General features: G+C 45.8%; 1 long non-coding RNA gene across 1 annotated transcript in view; it reads right to left on the bottom strand.

Annotated features, from left to right (window-relative positions):
- Positions 1-20,040, bottom strand: part of LOC136657235 (uncharacterized) — a 43,882-nt gene that overhangs the window by 2,594 nt on the left and 21,248 nt on the right. The window contains exons 2-3 of the long non-coding RNA XR_010794745.1: positions 14,647-14,780; positions 11,503-11,565 (exon numbers count right to left, since the gene is read on the bottom strand). This is a non-coding gene — a long non-coding RNA (uncharacterized lncRNA). The remainder of the gene's footprint in view (positions 1-11,502; positions 11,566-14,646; positions 14,781-20,040) is intronic.

Below are 20,040 nucleotides of genomic sequence, written 5' to 3'. Positions count from 1 at the left end.
AAATTGACTGCAGATTACTAAATGTGGGGGCTTCTGCTAAGTAACTTTAAACCAAACATTAGGAAAATGGTATCAGTTCATCAAGCCCATCGATTATATTAAGAATGTACTGAACAGTGAAGTGCTTACTAAGTGGGATCAATCAATCAATCAATCAATCAATCAAGTGCGATCTAAGAAGTGTGATCTAAGATTCTTGTTAAATGACTATCAGACTTTGAAAAGCTGGTATCACTGGATCACGTTCATCAATTTCGATGAATAAATTTAACTAAAAAGTTTCAACTGGATTTTGAATAAACGTGACTTTTTTACTATCTTGAATTTTATTGTTATTATCTTCCTTAGTGGGTCATGAATACTGCTATTGTGAAAAATGCTTTTTATAGCGTAAGGTAGGGGGAACTAGGGATAAGTTTATGGTACAAAAGGGGCAGTGGCCCAAAATGGTTTAGGAAGCACTGGTCTAGACCATGCTGGTCCTACACATGGCCTGCAGGTCACATGCAGTCCATGAGGCCTCTTTGGGTGACTAGAGAACCCTGCCACACCCACACCCTCCTCCTGCTTCAGCAGTTTTTCCTGCTGAAGCAGGAGGACAAGCCATTCCAACTCCCTGACAAGCCATTCCAATTTCTCTTTTGGAGAAGGAGAAGACAGGATGGTGCTGCAGGGAGATTAAAAAGCCCCACCACACCCACTGCCTTCTCTTGCCACCTGGCTCAGAACCCAGCCACCCAGCTCAGAACCCAGAAGTAATTGGCTTCCGGTCATCACATCGCCGCCAATTACTTCTGCACTTGCACTCTTGGGAGATGGAGCCAGCATACTGCAGCCCTTTTAGCAGCAAAAGTTGGACCGCCCTAGTCTAGGCAATACAAAACATGCTCAGGAGTGTCATTTGCTTTGCCTCCTGGCTACATGGGAACTGTAGCTACCTAGGCCTCCTGCCCAATTCATTGATTTGGAAGGCACTGGAAATTACAACTCCCATGCATCCCAGTGGCAAAACACAGGAGGATGAAGACAACAAGATGTCTCTTGTCACTAGTCTGCCTTCCCTGCCTCCAGTTTCTCACCCTTGCTCAGTGGCACATTGAGTTGGGAAGGCTGATAGGGAGGCTTTGTCTTTACTAACTTTCTGACAAACTGTCAGAAATACCCTGAGTGCTTCCAAGAGTTCTCAGAGCAAACTCAGCAGTACTGATTTATGAGATGAGCCAATAGTCGATTATCCATCGCTGGCTCTAAAGCACACCCAAGCTACCAGGAACTGCAATCCTTCTTTTACAGGTTCCTATCCTCTGAATAACTTCTACAAGCTGTATCATCTCTGATTTCTTGAGACTAGCGGTTCAGCCAACTCTCTCAGCCAGACACTGAGAAAGCAAATAAACTCATCAACCATCTGGGATTTTATAAGAAATGAAGCAGAACCAAGTGTCATCTGTGCACTGATGGTATTGCAGCCCCAATCATCTCATCTCCCCTAGTGACCTTAGATCCGTGCTGAGCAGGAATGGTGACAGGCTAGAACCCTGCTGAATTCCGGATAAAGAATGTGTTTGCTTGAACCAGATCCTTCCCCTGGGATCTCTCTCTATGAAGAAGGTACGGAACCTCATGAAAGCAATCCCGCCTACCCAAGAAAGTGTCCACTGGTGCGTTAACAAACAACTGACGATCAAAGGCTATCAGATGTTGCTGACGGAACCAACAGAATCAGTGTGAAGACTTAACCTCTGTCCGTCTATAAAACAAGTTCAGCAGACAACTCAGTCGCCATGTTAACCCTAAGATCAAAGTCAGAATGAAGAAGAACAAAGAAATGTGAAATTGCAGCATTTATGTAGCAAAGTTGATTTGGCAGGCAGGCAGGCAGAGAGAGAGAGAGAGAGAGAGAGAGAGAGAGAGAGAGAGAGAGAGAGAGAGAGAATTTGCAAGAGAGACTTTGCCACATATAGATGGGCAACCCAGTCCTAACCCCACACCTGCACTGGTGTAGTGGGGCTGCATAGCCTTCATTGTATCCAGCACAACTTTGGAGTAGACTCGAGGTCTCCTCCGCAAAAGGGGTTATCTTTCCCCTTACGCCACGTAATGCCCCAGCCTACCTTATGGGGCTACTTAGATCTGTACCTGCTAAATAGTAGGCACAATTCCAAGCAAACCTGTACAAGCCAGCAGGCCTGGACAGGGGTTAGGATTCGGCAGAGGATACAGAGAGGAAGAAGGGTTAGGATACAGCTGACTGTTGGAGTGGTTTTTATGAAGCATGTTCTGCTGGTGGTCGGCCTGCATAGGATTGAGCTGTTAGCCTCTTTTGAATAATTTTGGTTAATACTCCTATCTGGAACCCTTTACATATTACACGGCTGTTATGGAAAGATTCTATATGTACAGAAGTGAATTAGAGCTATAGAGAAATCTCAAGCCTTTATTTGATTCTGTTGCCATATCAAATACTGAGGCTTAGACATTCTGCTTACACTTGAAACTGAGTGATTTCTGACTTGCACTGGGAAATACAGGATCGGTTTCAGAGCCATTATCTATAAATAAATAACCTTGCTAGTTTTCATTCAGAACTAGGCACCTTAAAGAATGCTTGGAACATATGCGGATGCAAAACTCAGACAGGGACAGAACCAACGATACCATTCAAGTAATTGGGGCACAGCTAGAATTTTCAGCGTAGTGAAGATTTTCACAATGTGTCTGGTTCCTACTCAGCTGTGATTGCATGCAGCCTATAAATTCTACAAAGTCATGAGGCTGGTTTGCCATAAGGACCATCTTGTTTATGTGGCTTTGGGCGCAATCCTAACCCCTTATGTCAGTGCTTTCCAGCACTGGCATAGCGGTACCAGTGGGACGTGTGCTGCATCCTGCAATTGGGTGTCACTCACAGAGTCCTCCTCAAAGTAAGGGAATGTTTGTTCCCTTACCTCAGAGTTGCATTGCCCTTATGCCAGTGCTGGAAAGCACTGACATAAGAAGTTAGGATTGTGCCCTTTGTTCTTTTCTGTTCCTCTTACAATGCTTGGAAATCTCATGAGTTCACAGAAGGAAAACTATGCCATACAAGGCTGATCCAAGACCTCCCTGAGACTGTTTGCCAAATGTCAGTGTTCACCTTGGGTAGTACCTTACTGATCCACAAACCCCCTATCTGGTACTACATTAGCATGAAAAAGAACAACAGGAACAGAGCAGGAGTAGAGGACACCTCTCTCCTCTCCTCTATACTTCCTTCCAGAGGTGTAACTTGGGCAGAGCTTGAGGGGCATGTGCCCCAGGCACAACACAGGAAGATATGACTTTTAGGCAGTTGGGGCAATTTCGCCCAACGGGGCTCCACGTATGGTGGGCGCACCGTACTGCCCTTCCACTCACTGCAGCTTCCAATTGGCCTGAAATTGGGTCACTTTGGAAGTGGTTTCCGCCCACCACTGCTTCCAGTTGGCCCAAAATTGGTGCCGTGCGGGTGGCAGCATGCGCACCTCATTCTTTCCCTGTCCTTGCAGCTCCCAGCACAATCCTCTCCTCCATCTTGCTCTGAAATGGGCTGCTGCAGATGGAGAGAGTCGAGGAGCACTGTGGGCTGGGCGCGCACTATACCGGTAAAGGTACCGGAGTCCTATCCACCTGCACATGTTTTTTTCTTGGTCTGGCTCCATTCAAGTTAAGAGCTAAACAAAATTAGTGGAGGAGGCCTTGCAGAAGTGTTTCCAATTGGACCTGACAGTTCCTGAGGCTGGTCCTGGATGCTAATATTGCTGATTTCAATGTAATGTTGAAAAGAAGCAATCTCTCCCCTTGCTTATAGCTCATCTTGCCATCTTTTATGGAACTGCATATCTCATAAAATCTTTTGAAGCAAATTCCTGCTGAAAACATAAGTAGCCGCAACGAATACAGGATATAATTCCTTCCTAAGGCAGTCATCTCCAAGTGTAATTAGGGACATTTATCCATACTCTCAGGAACTTACTAAAGGGGTTTGTAGTGGCATAAGGGAAAAAATAACCCAATCAACATGACAAACCACTGCACATAAATGGCTTATTGAATGGCAGCATTTATGGCTCCTTTGCCTTAATCACACCCACTATCCCAAAGCACTGCTTCAGGCAAGTTTCATGTGTGATCATTGCAACGTTGAATGGTGATTTGCATGAGCAAGTGTTCTCATGGATCACAAGGCACATCATCTCAAACACAATGCTTTTCAATGGTGTTAGTTTACACATTCAGCTGCAACTCAACAACTGTTGAATACTCAGGTGATGTCCATTTATGAATTAACCAACCCTAAGATGAGTTGAATTGCAGCTTTGGGCTATAGCAGGGGTGTCCAAAGTTTTTGGCAGGAGGGCCACATCGTCTCTCTGACACTGTGTCGGGGCCCGGGGGGGGGGAGAATTACTTTACATTTAAAATTTTAATAAATTTACATATGTTTACATAAATGAATATATTGAAGATGAACTTATATGAATGAATGAAGGTCTTGCAATACCTCAAGGCCTATAAAGGGCCCTGCACAAAGCAAGGCCAGCATTTCCTTTGCTGCCACTACTGCATCACAGACATGAAACGATAAGCAGTGGAGGGAGCCCTCATCCCACAGCTCACGCGATTGGTCAAACAGTCGCCCTCAAGCTGAGAGCAATTGTGTTGGGCCAGTGTGGGCTCCAACAAATCTCTGGAGGGCCAGAGACTCATTGGAGACTGGGGGCTCCCTGAGGGCCACATTGAGAGGCCTCGAAGGCCACAAGTGGCCCCAGGGCTGGGGTTTGGGCACACCTGGGCTATAGGAAGCTACCTTATACTAACAGTCTAATCCTATTCTGGGCTGGCCCAGACCGCACAGCTAACACAGACCCAAATCCTAACCAACTTTCTAGCACTGACACAGCTGTGCCAATGGGGCATGTGCTGCATTCTGCAGTTGGGTGGCAGTCAAGGAAGCCTCCTCAAGGTAAGGGAATGTTTGTTCCCTTACCTCAGAGCTGCATTGCCCTTACCGCAGTGCTGCAAAATTGGTTTGCACCCACAGCCTCTGTTGCATGCCATGGGCTGGCCAAGGACCTGGCAGTGATGGAGAAGTAAAAACCTTTTTTACTTGCCTCCTCTACTGATGTCTTGTCCCCAATGAGCCTATTCAGATCTGTGCAGCTCTTTGGCCAGCAGAAATCCCTGTTGGTTTGAGGGGTATGTTGACCCCAGGTTGGGGGCATAGGGTATCAGTGCCACCGCTGCTGCTATCTGCTCCCATCCTGCCCTTGACATGCCCCAGTTCTCCCCGAGAACTCCCTTTCTACTGTCTTACCTGCTCTAGCCAGGATACTTCAGCACAACACTGAATGGGATTAGGCCATAAATCAAACTGTTGGTCCATATAGCTTAGTATTGCCTACGCTCATTATTGGGCCACCCTCCAAGATCAGGCAGGGATCTTTTCCAGACCTCCTTGGAGATGCCAGGTATTGACTTTGGAGATTACAAAGGGAAAATTTCACCCAGTGTCTAATTAATGACATGACGTTGGGATGCTTAAAAGCACAGAGGATGAATCTATCAGTTGCTAAGTCGTGATAGCTGGAAGCATCATTGTTCAGAGACATCATAATTCCAACCAGCAGACGCTAAAAGACGCAGACGCTAAATCAATCATTTGTATTATATGACACTACTATATGAAAGCATATCATCATCATCATCATCATCATCATCATCATCATCATGTGTATATACTGCTTTTCAACAGTAGTAGTTCACAAAGTGGTTTAAATAGTAAAATAAATCAATAAATGGTTCCCTATTCCTGATTATGAATGCATTAACCCCTCAAATAAAATCTCACATGGAAAATTAATCACAAGTCCCCTGAGCACACTACAAGATTTGCATCAATTACACTGCCTTTTGTATATGGTTGTTCCAGTGTCAATGAAGTATGCTCCCAATCTAGAATAGTTTTTTTTCTGCTGTATGATTCAACATTAGAAGTGGTATCCAGGGTGCAGCAGCCTTTCAAATCATCACCCGTCACATTAATGCTTTACCGTTGAGAAGTGGCAGCCTGCAGGTCATCTCATAGTGTTTGTCCAAACAGAAAGTCAGTGTTACAGATTATATAAACAGGCATGTTTTCAAGAAGTCCCTCATTAAAAAATAAATACTCTGCAATCCTGCTGGCTGTGTGTTCTGCATTCAACACAATTTTTAAGTTATGACAGCTGTTCTTCTCAATGAGTGCACGTTCCCTACTTGTGGAGCAGTGTTACATCGTGTTATTTAAAAACCTGGACCAATCAACAATGGACGTGGTGAGAGAGTTTGGTACCTCGATCAGTTCAAAGGGGAAATTCCTGCAAAGACAGCAAAACTACAATCACATTTTTAGCTCCAATTCCATCTCTAATAGATGCGGTTGCCATTGGAATTGCTAATTCCCTGGAAAAATTCAACCTGTGTTTGGCCCATTTTCAGAATAATTATGACATTCCTACCAAAGCCATTCCTCTCTCCAAAATCCCAGCATTTGGCCACCTAAAGCGCATCAGGAATAGATGCATTTGTTAGTTTCATGTCACAAGATGCAGGTTGAAACCACAACGATCCAGTGAATTGAAAGAAGCAGAACTGGGCTCAAATTTCTACTCAACTCATGATTGCATTGGATGGCCGTGGGAGATCCTCTCTCTCTCTCTCTCTCTCTCTCTGCCTCAGTCCTTAATTTGTATAATATTAAACTACCACAGAGGTTAAGGAAAGTAAGATAAGAATCTGTAAAGCATTTTGCAATTAATACTACCAATAGTACCAATTAATAGTAATAGTGTAATTAATAGTGATCATGAATAATTACTGAATTACATTCACTCAACAACGATGCCTACCTACCGTCATTTTGTCAGCACTTGTACATATCACGTGCTCGACTGTGTGGCACATTGGAGTGTTTGACTATCTCAACCACTTGAGTGGAACCACTCACATGTGTCTTTCCCACCAGATCAACACTTCTCCTCCTGGCAGGAACTTGATTAGTTGGGGATGATCCAAATGATTGGTCTCACCAGGGTAATTTCTACAACACTTCCTAGTGCTGTGACATGGTCGCCAAGTGGTTTACATGTGATAGTGGTCAGTTTGAAGAAAGCCTTGAGGTACAAAGTGAAACCTTTATTCCAACCCAATTTTAAGTTGTCCTTCAATTCTCTGTTACACCTTGGAAAAAGCTCCTGCTTCACATTAAATCTTTACATTCTTCAGGATTTTCCATAAGAACGTAAGAACAGCCCTGCTGGATCAGGCCAAAGGCCCATCTAGTCCAGGTTCCTGAATCTCACAGTGGTCACAAGTTGCTTCTAGGAGCACCCAAGACAACATGATGCCCATATCCTGTTGCCACTCCTTTGCATGTGGCCTTCAGAGATAGGCTACCTCTAAAACCTGGAGGTTGCATATAATCACCATGGCTTGTAAATTTGTGATGGACTTTTCCTCCAGAAATCTGTCCAATTACATTTTAAAGACATCCAGGCCAAGTGCCATCACAACATCCTGTGACAAGAAGTTCCACACATTATTACACACTGGGTAACGCAGGCCTACAAAAGTGAGGGTCAGAAAAGTCTTTCCCAAACTTTATGGTGGTTTGATATGAATTTGGGGTGCCAATTCCAAAAATGGCATCCGTTTTGCCCTATCACGTCTAATTTTGGAGATATAGTATAGCCTCATTAGTGAATGGTTCAAGCAGCTTCCTCATGAGGAAGCCATGGTGTAGGCTCCTTCATGAGGAAGCTGCTTGAACCATTCACTAATGAGGCTAAACTATATCTGCAAAACTAGACATGATGGGGCAAAACGGATGCCATCTTTGGAATCAGCACCCCAAATATACCCAGGAATTGGTGTAACGTTTAAGGAAGCAAAATGTGTGTTGGTCTGTGTAATCAGATATTTCTTTAGGCTGCACGCTATGCAAGGTGAGCATCATTGTAGTGAACACAAGTTGCAGCAACTCAAAACTATAACACTCTTGGCTAATGAAGCAGATGGCTCTGGGTAAATCTTTTGCACTAATTAAGGATAAGGATACGGCAAGCCAATGTTTTTGCACATATAAAAGTGGTTTTTCTGCTTTTTGGAAACACTTATGTATTTTTCCCATTTTTTTCTACGAACTGCCCATGTTGGTCTATGAGTTTTTCACTTTACAAATGACATCACTGTGTGTAAAACAGATGTAATTACAGCTGATATGGCCTCAGACTCCCAGGATGCATGTAATGTCATTTTTGAAATGACACCAGGGTGGACAGAGCAGGGGGGGGGGAAACAGTTAGGAAGATTGCATAGAGGCCATATGTTGTCTGTCTGTATGGCAATATTCCAGTACAATCTGGATCATGCGTAGTCTGGTGTGTCCTGTTGGCTATAAGCCTCCAAGCACCTGCCTCAGAAGGAATGCTTCATGTGAAATGTGAGAATCATTGCTGTCTATAGCACAGATTCGAATAGCTTCTGTTCTCAGTTTCCAGTAAGTCTAGCCCTGAGGTATGCTCAACCATAACCATTATTCTTAATTGGCAGTAAAGGATATGAAACCACTAAAAATGGAACTACACTTATTCTCTGAGCTGTTGGACTGCATCGTACTTCAACGCCAAGACCAACCATTTTCAACCACCGTGCCATGGCTCACTGGTGTGCCGCGTGGCTCACTGGATGGTCTGCGGGTGTGCCGAGGGACTCTGGGTCATTTACTAGTAGGGCAATTGGGGGATCTGAACCCCTACCAGCAGCATGGTGTGCCTTGTTGAGGGGAAAAAAACTGATGGTGTACCTTGACAATTTCAGTGCCTTTGTCAGTGTGCCGTGATATGAACAAGGTTGAAAATCGCTGTCCTAGACTTTAACTATGCCCTTAAACCTTCCTGTGTCCTTAATCATATGTTGGAGCAGCCACTTCTCTGTTTCTTCATAAGCCCCCCTCTGGTCCTTTCTGCCCCCCCCCCCCGGTCTGAGCCACTCTGAGCTTTGCCGAGTAGCTTCTTCATGTTCTTGGAGCGACTCTGTCAGAACGGGGTGCCCCAAGGAGCCAGAAGAAGCAAGAAAGCAGTCATCCTCTTCCTCTTCCTTTGAAGGGTCTGAGTTAGCATCAGCTTCCTGGCCAAGTTTGGGCTTCTGACGAGCCAGTGCAAAAACCCAAGCACACTGCCGTGTTCGAAAACTTGCAGCGGCTCGGCAGAAGCTAAAAGTCAGCAAGGAAGCTGCTGGAGAAGGAATTGGGGGCAGTAGCCACATCATGAAGCTGCTACCGCCTTCCTCCAAACCCGGAAGTGACAGAACAGTGTTGTGTGGCAGCACATAACATCATGCACATAACGCATGATATCACAACGTCACCACCCCAGGCCTAGCTTCCCCAGGCTACACCAGTGGCCTCCAGAATGTCAGAAATATGCTTGTTTACTGCACCTGCAAAAAGATGTATTTAAGGTTAAATCCTGAAGAAGCAGCACAACTGTCAGAGTGAAATAGGAATGGTTGTCCATTACACATTTTTTCGGGCATGAGGAGGAAAAAAAAACACAGCACAGTACAGTTGACTGACCTCAGGGTGCGTTTGCAAGGCTAGCAGTTGTTGAAACAAAGGGTTTTTACCCCCCATAAACAGCAAAAGGTTAGAACAGAAACAATAGAAACAAGATAAACAGGGATTCCTGCCAGGACAATTTTAAAGACACTTCACAAAGGAACAGCACTCTTCATAAAATTTATTTTGAATTGCAGATATTCTTGTTGGACTTTGGGCTTAGAAAACTATTACACGGACAGCCCAATCCTATCTTGGCGGCCAGCACCACACAGTGATGCTGAAACAGCCACCTCTTGTGTCCTGCAGGCCCATGGAGGCAGCCAGAGGTCCCCTTGTGGTAAAGGAACATAGGTTCCCTTACCCCCTGTCAGAACCAAGCAGCCCCTATTGGGCTACTTAAACCTTCACCAGCTCAATACTGGTGCAGATCCATGTAGGGTTTTCAGGTACGGGAGGGGGGGATAGGATTCAGCAATAGCCTCTGCTGTCACACCCCCTCATGGGCCTAAACTGCACCTTGGCTTCCCTCCCCACCCAAACCCCCCCCCCCCCGCCCCTGAAAGCCCTATATGGATCTGCACCACCTACTGAGCTGGTGAAGGTTTAAGTAGCCCAATGCCTCCCTGCTACTCAGTAACATACCATTGCAGGCTCCTGCCAGCTGCCTAAGTTAAGTAGAGGCCCGGTCCCAAGTGATGCTGGCATCTCTGCCTGCGCATTACCTCTTCTGGATGCTATGAAGTGCCTCATGGTACTTTTGCAATGGCCGTTGCCTGGGCAGTGTACACAAGAGTGGCACTACCCAGGCATAGGATTGAGTTGCTTATTTAATTTAATTTGCAGGCCTAATTATCTTGCCCAGTGAGACTTGTTTTTATATTTTTTTAAAGATGCAATACTGTTAATAAACCTAATGATTTACTACAATACCAAGAAATAAGTGAAAAGTGTAAAAAATTAAAACAAAACAGGCAAGGTGCCTAAGTTGAATCATTTTTCGAAGCATTACGATTTGAATCTAAAAAATTAGTTTACATAATACTTTGTTAGATTTAAGATGATTTTTCCTCACTGTTTTCATTGCTTGACCCCCCTTATTTCCCCACATGTCATGATCCAAATCTAGCTTGCACCCCATTGCTAGATTACTGGCTTTTTTGAGTGATGTCTTCAGTGTCATGTTTACAACGATAGTTTGACCCTATGCTTGACCCTCTCCCCATGAATCTGCCTGCCCGCTTCAGTCATCTACCAAGGCCCTATTTGAGTTCCCCTGCCTTGGAAGCTGGATTGGTAGGAATCATAGAATCATAGATGCCCAGAAGGTCATTTAGTCCAACGCCCTGCCTGTAAAGGGAAATCTTACTAGAGCAACTCCAGCAGGTGGCTTTCAAACCTCTGCTTGAAGATCTCCAGTGAGAGAGAATTCACCACCTCTCTTGGCAATATGTTCCACTGTCAAACCACCCTTACCAAACTCCCCTAACCACCCTTGCCGTTCCACTGCCAAACATGCATGCCTTTGGTTTTATGGTAAGTCATTTTCCTTATTATTATTTGCAATGGACTATTTTTTTTTTTCAGTGGGGCAGTCATGGGGGCTTCCTCAAGGTAAGAGAATGTTTGTTCCCTTATGCTGGGACTGTACTGCAGTTGCATCGGCACTGGGAAGTTGGTTAGAATTGGGCTGTTACTGTAATGATGAATATAACGTTCTTTGAATATTGAAAAAAAAGAAATGTGAAGTGCTATTGCTGTTTGCTCTTTGAGTTGCATTAAATAATATTTTTAAAAGCAAAGGAAGACCTTTCCAAAGGAAGGCATTTAAATGTTCTTTTACCTCTACAGTATTTTGACTGCAATCCTATAGGTACAGTACTTACCTGGGAATAAGTTCCATTAAATACAGTGGAATTCATGTCACAGTAGACATGCCTAGGATTGCACTGTGGAAATATAGGAAATATGCTTAATAAATAAAACCCAGGTATATTTTGACAAAATATTAAAAAATAGCAATAGCATTTTGGAATGTTTTCAATACCAGGCAATTTGCTTTTCACATTTAAGAAAAAACAGATAAAATAATATATGATAAGGGTGAAATATAAATTCAAAGACTGCTTTATTTTTCGGTTTTCCAGATGCTGGGAGTCAGTAGCATAGCTAGAGGGGATGCAAAGCACTAGGTTTTGCAGGGAGTCTCACTGCAGCATGCAAGCAGCCCTCCCCCTCCCCTTCAGAGCCATTTCAGGCAGGGGGGAGCAAAACTGAGAGGAATGCACCCCCCCTTGAATGGCTCTGGAGGGAAAGAGGAGGGGGCTGCTTGCATGTTCCCTGCAAAACTTGCTTTGTACCCCCTCTAGTGATGCCACCGCTGGGAGTGGAAGGCAACTTTTTTTAACCTTTTGAGTATTGATGGAAACTGAACTTCTGTGAGCCCTATGGTGATGATGACTGTAAAACTGACTAGGAAAAAACCTGAACCTGCAGTCCACATGAAACAAGGGCCATAAAGGAAGTCAACACTGCAAATCTTCCAAAGGAATTTAGACTTCCACAGTACTTTCAGTTTTCATAATGAGGACTTTCTACAAACAGGCATGATATACAGTTGTACCTCGCATAACGAATGCCCCGCGCAGCGAAAAACCCGCAGAACGAAAGCGGTGTGCGAAGTTTGGTAACTCGCATAACGAATTTTTATGACTTATGCTTCGCATAATGAATTTTTTTTTTATTGTCCTGGTTTGTCTTAAGGGGGGGGGGTCTTCATGTCCCTTTATGATCCCGTTCACCCTAGTAAGGGGCGGATCTTCATGTCCCTTTATGATCCCGTCCACCCTAGTAAGGGGCGGATCTTCATGTCCCTTTATGATCCCGTCCACCCTAGTAAGGGGCGGATCTTCATGTCACTTTATGATCCCGTTCACCCTAGTAAGGGGCGGATCTTCATGTCCCTTTATGATCCCGTCCACCCTAGTAAGGGGCGGATCTTCATGTCCCTTTATGATCCCGTCCACCCTAGTAAGGGGTGGATCTTCATGTCCCTTTATGATCCCGTCCACCCTAGTAAGGGGCGGATCTTCATGTCACTTTATGATCCCGTTCACCCTAGTAAGGGGCGGATCTTCATGTCACTTTATGATCCCGTTCACCCTAGTAAGGGGCGGATCTTCATGTCACTTTATGATCCCGTTCACCCTAGTAAGGGGCGGATCTTCATGTCACTTTATGATCCCGTTCACCCTAGTAAGGGGCGGATCTTCATGTCACTTTATGATCACATCCACCCTAGTAAGGGGAGGATCTTCATGTCAGCTTGCTCCCAGGAAAGTGTGCACAGGATTACAGCCTTCAAACTCCTCACTCAGCATCCCCCCATCGCTCATTCACCCTCTCACTGCCCCATTTCCTTCACGTTTCCCCCCATAATCACGGCAAAAGCAAGCAATTGAGTGCAGCTGCTGTGTCCTCCCCAGCTTAGAGCACAATCCTGTGCGTGTCTCCTCAGAAGTAAGTCCCATTGTGCTTACTCCCAGGAAAGTGTGCACAGGATTACAGCCTTCAAGCTCCCCACTCAGCATCCCCCCCCCCGTTTTTGAAATCCTCTGTACAGTATGTATGCCTTTAAAGAGCACTTAATAAACACTTTGTAAACCAAATTTGACTTTGTTCTGACTTTTCTTGCCCATAGGAACGCATTAATTAAATTTCAATGCATTCCTATGGGAAAACGCACTTCGCAAAACGAAAAACTCGCATAACGAAAGGACTCGCGGAACGGATTCGTTATGCGAGGCACCACTGTACAAAGTTGTGCAATCCCTGGGTTTCCTGACATGGAGGCTGCACAGTTAATCACCTTCCACAGCCAACAAGTGGGATTCCAGTGTGGGATGGAAAACAACCAAGGCTCAGATGTAACCACCACACCTTCCTTGTACACTACAAGTAAAAAGTACGTCTGCACATACAGACACGCACAGGGGGAGATCTGATTTTTCCATTTGGCAACAGCCCCTTGCAGTTCCTGTGATGCTTCTCCCAAGGACCCCTTACGTTCCATTCTCCCAAGGACCCCTTATGTTCCATTCACAGGCAGGCAACTCCATGGGATAGTCCAAAGGTCATTCAGTATTGTCTATGGCAGTGGTTCTCACACATTTAGCACCGGGACCCACTTTTTAGAATGAGAATCTGTCAGAACCCACGGGAATGATGTCATGACTGGAAGTGACATCATCAAGCAGGAACATTTTTAACCATCCTAGGTTGCAATCCTACCCTCACTTACCCAGGAGTAAGTCCCATTGACTATCATTGTTAAAAGAATATACATAATAGCTTCTTACTATGTAAGAATATACATAGTAGTAGTACAGATCCGTAACATTTCCCCAAATGCAGTCACATACCATGGGAGCATCAAGTCTAATATATTCAAAATAAAATATGGAAATGAATGAGGACACATCTGAAATTGGCTCGCGACCCGCCTAGTGGGTTCCGACCCACAGTTTGAGAAAAACTGGTCTATGGCCTAGGGCTGTGGTTCTCAAACTTTTTAGCACCAGGACCCACTTTTTAGAATGACAATCGTTTAGGACCCATCAGAAGTGATGTCATTAACCCAGAAGTGATGACAAGGTTGGAAGTGAAATCATTAAGCAAGAAAATTTTAAACACCACCGTATGAGCAAATCAAATCAAATACGTAAATTAAAAGTCTTTAATAAGTATAAGTTGAAAAAAATCATTTAAAATTAAAAAGAACTCTCCTAACCCTTCCAAGTAATTGCTGATCTGTTTTGTTAAAAAAAATTACCAATCATCCCAAAGGCTGCAATCCTATCCACACTGACCTGGGAGTAAGCCCCACTGGCTATCATTGTTGAAAGCAGATACATAGTTGTCTGTTGAAAGTATAGATCTGTAACATTTCCTCAAATGCAGTCACAATATGTGGTAGTATCACATCTAACATATTAAAAATAAAATACACATTGAAATGAACGGGGACACACCTGGAATTGTCCTGACCCACAGTTGGAGAAATGCTGGCCTAGGAGGTCTCAGACATTAGGGTGCCATCTCCAGGAGGTCATCAGATACTTGCAAGGGGGCTCTGATGTTTGGTACTCTGGGGCTGATCCTAAGGCTTGAAGACAAACAGTGGTTAAGGTGAATGAATGAAGAAATTGAATGAATGAAGAAATTTATTATATAACCATTGATCATTACAATATAAAAGCACATACAACATTATGCACATAAAAGCAGTGGTTGAGGGTGATTCTCTCTCTCTCTCTCTCTCTCTCTCTCTCTCTCTCTCTCAGACCTTGAGTGAGAATTCTGCAAAGAGCAGCTGAAATGGCTTCCAAAGCCCTTCTGCTAAGCCAAGGCATGCAGGGAAAGGGAGCAGTCCTCATGGCAGAATGACCCACCCCATGTCCATTCTTCTTGGCCCCATATTTATTTTATTTATTTATAGAATTTATATCCTGCCTTTCTGTCCAACGAAGTGCACTCAAGGCGGCTCGAAATTAAAACCATATTTAAAACATAAAATGTACATATATGTATAAAAAAAGACATTAGAAGAGAATCTCCTTCACACCAGGGAGTCAAACAAAGGGGTTGGTGGCACAAGGTTAGGGGTGACCTGGAAAGTAGAGTAAGTTGGTGGGGGGAGGATGTAACTTCCAAAAGGGTTCAAAAACACTGGGATGGGGATCTACCCTGTGGAATATTTGTAGGTGCCTCGCTTTTGCCAGCTTTCTGAGTCAAGCAGGCTCCTGGGGGTGGATCAGATGGAAAACAACCACCCAGACCTACTCAACGCCACCAAAGCAGCCCAGTTTGGAAGTCGACCTGCGTGCCTGTCCTTTCCACCTGGAGAGGATGCTCTCTGTTGACATCTCAGGTTGCCCGCTCGCTGCCATTGGTGGGTGTCTCTCCCCCCCCCCGAAAGGGAGGGGTCCGCCTGGCCGGAGAGGCTGGGGATGCTGCCCCCTGTCACATGATGGAAATTTCCACTCTTTCCCCGAAAGGAGGACTGCCAAGAAAGGCGGGCGAGGGAGAGGGTCCCAGCCCACAGTTCCCCAGCCCTCCTGCCGAGGAGCAGCCACCCCATGTGCCCAGTGCCTCCCAGCCCAAGAACTGGCCCCGAGACAAGGCGGGTAGCTGGAGATCGGGCTGTCCCTGGCGAAGCCCCGAGAGTCCTGCCTGAGTTTTGCTCACCAGCATCATCAAGAGCTCGCCCAGGTAATCACAGCCGCGATCGAGCCACAGGTGCCCGCCTGCTGCCCCCCACGCGTGGGCACCAGTGGGCGGGTGCGCCTCGCTGAGAAGCGGCCGCACTGTTGGGTTGGCTTAGGTTGGGTTGGCTTTGCCCATTTCAAACCATCCCGCGTTGGCGGGGTGTGAGGCTGTGTGTGCGGACTGATCAGTGGGCAGTGAGTCACCGTCTGGGGGGGGGAGGGAGCCCCCCCAGGAAGAAGAGACGGGGTTCATCTAAGGCGAGCAGGCCCCCTTCCGATGTGTGGGTTGCAGCAACCCTCGCTAGTAGTGGGACGGGTGCGGGTTCCAAGCGATCGCTGGCTTGTTGTGCCCATGGGCGCTGGGCAGGCGTGTTCCCACGAGCAGGGAAACACGCAAGTGAAGCAGCCATGGTTGGCACGGCAAGGAAATGGGCACAGAACGGGCCACCTGTGTGGAAGAGAGAAGGAGGTCTTTCTGGGCCCTGCAAGAGTGGAAAGCGCGTGGAAAGTGGGGATCGGGGCCAAGAAGGGTCCCCCCCCCCTTCGAGGCTGAACTGCGATCTACCCGGGGATTTGCGTGCGTGTGGAGTGCAACTAGGGCAGGGTGGTATGTGGAGGTGCTGGGCTTGGGTCCAATGTGAGCTGCATTGGGGCCGGATCCTTCTTCCAACGGAAAGTCGTGCCATGGTTCTGGGTTGACCAAAGGGGGTTGTTGGATTCACTCAGCTCAGGGATGGGTGGCCAGGCTGTTGTTGGAACCAAACTTGTCACCCGATCCTAACCACGGATCTCCCTTTGGATGCAAGCCTCTTTGGCGACTGATAGGACAGACTCCCAGCTAAGCGCGGACTAACAGCCCAATCCTATGCATGTCTGCTGAGAAGTAAATCCCATTAGAGTCAATGGGGCTTACTCCCAGGAAATGGTGGATAGGATTGGGCTGTTAGGCTGCAATCCTATGCACACTTTCCTGGGAGTAAGCCCCACTGAACTCAATGGAACTTGCTTCTGAGCAGACATGCATAGGATTGGGCTGTAAGGCTGCAATCCTGTCCACTCTTACCTGGGAGTGAGCCCCATAAACTATAATGGAACTTACTTCTGAGTAGATATGTCTAGGCCTGGGCTTTCAGGGTACAATCCTGTGCATGTCTATTCAGAAGTAGGACCCATTGTGTTCAGTGGGGTTTACTCACAGGAAAGTGTGCACAGGATTGCAGCTCCTGAGCTTCTGGAGGTTGATCTCCATGCAAAAATTGTAGCTATCCAATATCCCCCCTTCCTTTTTTCTTGTCTGAAGCTGTGGTGGAGGCTTGAGTGGAACCCAGGGGGGTATGGTGGGCCCCCCCCCCCCCGGCCACCCAGGCCTTGTAGTTCACCTTCTTTGTTTCCTGCCTGGAGGCACACTTGAGCCCTCTTGGCTGCTTCCGGGCAGCAACCAGGCCAAGCCTTGCTTGCACAGAGAGCAGTGGGGAGGAGAAGTGGCTTTGCAGCAGTGGCGTAGCTAGAGGAGGGTGCAAAGCACTAAGTTCTGCAGGCACTGTGCCAGTGGCCCCTTCCCCTCCCCTTCGGAGCCATTCTGGGCATTTTCTAGAAACAGAGCCGCAGAACCTGGAAGAATCTTCTGGAAGCCAGAAGTGACATTGCAAGAGGTGAAGACCATAGAAATCAGTGTGCCATGAAAAGAAAAACATTAGCAGTCATTGTGCTAAATGATAGTAGGCCTTATGCTGTGATGTGGAGGAACTCGGTAGCTTCTTATTTCAGTGGAAATGCTCAGAAGGACTAAGGAGTTTCAGGCTTGAGCCTTGGCATTGAAAGGAGGTGGTGGGGCAAGCCCTCGCCTGAATTAAAGAAATGTGCTGAAGCAGTCTTTCACTGAACACAAAACACCAGAACCAGGGGACAGCCACAAAAGTTGAGTGTTGGGAGAGTTAGGACAGACAGAAGAAAATATTTCTTTACCCAGCGTGTAATTAGTTTGTGCAACTCTTTGCCACAGGAAGTAGTGACGGCATCTTGCCTGGATGCCTTTAAGAGGGCATTGGACAGATTTCTGGAGGAAAAGTTCATTACGGGCTACATGTCATAGTAGGTATCTGCGAGCTCTTGGTTTTAGAGGTAGGCTGCCTCTGATTGCCAGATGCAAGGGAGGGCACTGGGACACAGATTGTATCTGTTGTCTTGTGTGCTCCCTGGGGCATTAGTGGGCCACTGTGAGATACAGGAAGCTGAACTAGATGGGCCTTTGGCCTGGTCCAGCAGGGCTCTTCTTATGTTCTTACTGACAAGAGGGACTTGTTAGATGTGGCAACCTTCTTGTGGAGTTCTTTCTTCAAGAAGCTTCCACCTGTGGCCTACTTTGTTGTCCAGTAGGTACCAGATGAAGACCTTTTTAATTCTCCCAGCTCTTTTAGAGAGAGTTATTTTACAGTGCTGCATTAACCATGGTTTTAGAGCTCTGGCAGGGGCCAATCCTATCCAACTTTCTAGCACCCATGCTGCTTTAATGCAGCCCCAAGGTAAGAGAACAAATGTTCCCTTACCTTGAGGAGGCCTCCATGACTACCTCCCCCAGTGCAGGATGCAGCACATGCCCCACTTGCATGGCTCCATCAGTGCTTGAAAGTTGGATAGGATTGGGCCCTAAATCAGCTATTGCTTTGTGTGTGTGTGTGTGTGTGTGTGTGTGCACGCGCGCGCACACATGTGTTGTTTTTATTGTATGCCGCTTTGAGTACTTTTAATAGAAAAGTTGCCTTTTTTTTCCTAAATGAACACAGGAAATACAGAAGTTAAGCCCTGAGCCTCTTCTGTTAACATTCCCAAAGCAAGTATATTATGACTATAGGTACTCATTAAGAAGTTTTCAAATGCCTGTTCTGTTTTGACTTGATAATTCTCTATATGGGGAAAAAAAACATACAAGACTTTAAAGTGTCTGAAAAATGAGTTGAACCTGTGGTGTAGCTAATGATTGTGTAGCCCAGTGCCAAGCCCAAAATGTTGCCCCAGAAGCAATGTCACAACAGGAAGTAATGCCATGCCCAGGTTTTTTAAAAAGTGAAAATTGGGAGGACTCACCTCCTCCCCACAGCAGCTTGCCATCTAATTGCTTTGCTGCCTCCCCCCAGTCAGTGGCATAGCTAAGATATCTATCTGCTACCTGGGTCAAAGAAGATTTGTACCCCCCCCCCCAGACAAAATCAAAATAATTAAGTAAATAAATAAAAAGCGTGCCCTTGATAGGTTCGAGACAATGTGCTGGGGTGAAGAGGGATGGTTATTCTCCCCTTGCTAAATATAAGAGGGGCAATACTTGAAAAAGTGCCTTTTACCCAGTTAGCAGGGGTAACTGTATTATGATACATGGAAATCAGAGATGACTCATATTAACACCTTAGGCCCAAATCCTAAGCAACTTTCCAGCACTGGCATAGCTGTGCCAATGGAGTGTGCGCTGCATCCTGCAATTGGGTGGTGGTCACGGAGGCCTCCTCAAGGAAAGAGAATGTTTGTTCCCTTACCTTGGAGCTGCATCACCCTTACCTTGGCACTAGGAAGTTGGTTAGGATTGAACCCTCATTGGTTTCATGCTATATCTTGATAACATGTCATTGCAAAATGTCAAGAACATGATAATATGTCACTGGCTCTCAGAACAATCGGTCTCATAGGTCAGTTTTGAGTTAAGCAAATCCACTTTTTGTTCCATAAGGCAATTGCTTAATTTATGCTTAATTGGCCATAACCTTTGATAGAATGCAGATATTCCAATGTAGTTTGTTTCATTTCATTCTGCATTAAATTACCTTTCCAATGATATATAACACGATGGTATCATTCATACATACCAAGTTTTTCACAATTTTGGTCACAAGTGTTAAGCTCAGCTTGTTGTCCTTCTGAAGCTTGATGCCCAGTGCAACTGCTACCCCCTGCACCTCCTTAGCTACGCCACTGAGTTGAACTGGGATGAATGTTTCTGTGAACATAGTTTTAATAACTTTGGGCCCAATCCTGTCTAACTTTCCAGTGCTGATGCAGCTGCAATGGAGCCCCAAGGTATAGGAACAAACACTCCCATACCTTAAGGAGACCTCCATGACTGCCCCCTCCCACCACAGGATGCAGTGCATGCCCCATTGGCCCAGCTGC

This window comes from Tiliqua scincoides, chromosome 7 (genome assembly GCF_035046505.1).
Source record: "Tiliqua scincoides isolate rTilSci1 chromosome 7, rTilSci1.hap2, whole genome shotgun sequence".
NCBI lineage: Eukaryota > Metazoa > Chordata > Lepidosauria > Squamata > Scincidae > Tiliqua > Tiliqua scincoides.
This window is presented reverse-complemented; position numbering and strand designations above follow the sequence as displayed.